General features: G+C 32.3%; 1 protein-coding gene across 3 annotated transcripts in view; it reads left to right on the forward strand.

Annotated features, from left to right (window-relative positions):
- Positions 1 to 344: 344 nt before the first annotated feature.
- Positions 345 to 1,976, forward strand: part of LOC117175232 — a 33,687-nt gene continuing 32,055 nt past the window's right edge. Inside the window, exons 1-2 of one of the 3 annotated variants that reach the window (XM_033364899.1) lie at positions 345 to 432; positions 550 to 603. The gene's annotated coding sequence lies outside the window, so the exon portion shown is untranslated. Of the gene's footprint in view, positions 604 to 1,976 lie in introns of all 3 variants that reach the window. The other 2 variants (XM_033364898.1, XM_033364900.1) reach the window with 2 other exon arrangements.

Below are 1,976 nucleotides of genomic sequence, written 5' to 3' on the forward strand. Positions count from 1 at the left end.
TAAAATTAGATTATTACCATTTTGGATTTCAAATGCACTATAATTTGGCGCGACCGAATATATAGCTGCCTGTCGCGCCTGTACAAACATGTGGCGGAACCAATCGGTACATGTCGCGCCTCTAAAAGTATGTGGCCGAACTAAAAGCAATATATATATGCAGGACCACAAACTTGCCTGCCGCGCTAACTACCGGTATGTGGTGCAACTAATCTCATGCCGTATCTAGGACCAAATATCTTTGGCGCTACTTAGCGGCTGGTAAACTGACATCTAACTTGACTCGGCGTGAAGACATCTTGCCTTCTGACGTCACACCTGGGAATAATCCAAGATGCGCAATTTGGTTGCGCGGCATGAGAGTAAACCACCATCTTGGAATCCAAACAGTAAACAGTTTACACAGTTTACCTGCGTTTGGAACAGTGGAAGGTATTGTTCCTTTATTATTTTGTGTTTATTTTCGCGAATGTCGGAACTTAAGCCTTTTTTAAACTGTGATGATTCGATAATCGTAAAAATGGTGATTTGTTTAGTTCCTTTTTGCAGAGAATATGCGGGAAAGAGGTATAAAACGGAAGGTGTGAAAGTCACGTATCACAAGTAAGTGAAAAAGCATTTTTATTTTTTAATAAATAAACATACATTTAAAACCTAAAAGAAACTGGTAAAAACAATTTATATACATATTAAGAGCGTTGGAATCAGACCCCCAACCTCAAAATTGAATTGCCTCAGTTTACTCCATAAATACTACACGGAGATAAATTTCCGGAAATTAATTCACGGCGTTATTCCTTGATTTTATTATACGCTTTGGCGCGAGAACTAAGATCTCGGAACCCTTGCTTTTAAAGCATAAAGTTTCAGGCATTAGGCCACGCCCTTTTTCTCTCAGGTCTCAAATTCTATGCTTTTAGATCACAGACTCGGAGTATCCGAGACTTTAAAGCACGTAAAAATGGTAGCTCTAAAATCACGCTCTTCCATGAATTAACCTCTTGAAATTTCTCTCCGTGTAAAAAATTACATGTTTTTGAGATTAGAAGGGCCTATTCCTGTTTTGAATAAAATTTGTATTTGCAATAAAAAAATATTTGATGTTTAATATTTTTGGTGTATAACGATTTTTTCGAATGCTCAGGTTAGAATCCAGGAAATTCGTTTTACGCAAAAAGTATTGTAATTAGTTAATTTTTCGCTTAATTGGCAATACGAAATATGGACATTTCAATGAATTTAAATGCGTAATAATTGTATTTTTGTCCGAAAAATAATTAAATCGCATTGACCGGCATTGATTCTATTCAGAGGGGAGGGTGGCATGAGATTTGACCGCAGCCGATTTATAGAATAAGTAAATATTGATAAAGTTGTGGAATAAAAAACTGTATTTGCGAACCGTACCTCTAAACACGATTTTAATTCATTTAAATTGTTCTTTAATTTTTTCATGACAACTTTAATACATTTTTTTGTTTATTTTATTTATTATCTCTCGTTTAAATTCTAACTTTTTTACGGTGCAACACTTGTTTATTAATTATTCTCAAAGTGAACAAAAAATATTGCGATCTTTAAAAACAATTTTAACGGATTAAACATTATTTCTAATTTTTGGATAACAATTTCCATTAATTATTTTATTAATATCAATTGAAAATTCATGTTACTAATCATTTGTGTTAAAAATGTTTAATTGTATATTTTCGATTACATTTTTACGCTATATATCACTCTAAATTTTTAATTTTTCTTTTAGTGAAACAGTTGTCGATTTTTTTTAAACTGAACAAAAAAGATTGCGATCTTTATACACAATTAAAATGAATTTTAACTGTTTTCAAATTTGTTGATAATAACTTTAATACATCATTTTATTAAGGGCATGTGACACAGCTAAATACCTATATTACCGACCACAGTTTTTCAGTTCACTGAATGTTTTTTTGAACCTAAGAACTTTTTTTGTAAAT

The sequence above is a fragment of the Belonocnema kinseyi genome, chromosome 6 (genome assembly GCF_010883055.1).
Source record: "Belonocnema kinseyi isolate 2016_QV_RU_SX_M_011 chromosome 6, B_treatae_v1, whole genome shotgun sequence".
In the NCBI taxonomy this organism is placed as follows: Eukaryota; Metazoa; Arthropoda; class Insecta; order Hymenoptera; family Cynipidae; genus Belonocnema; species Belonocnema kinseyi.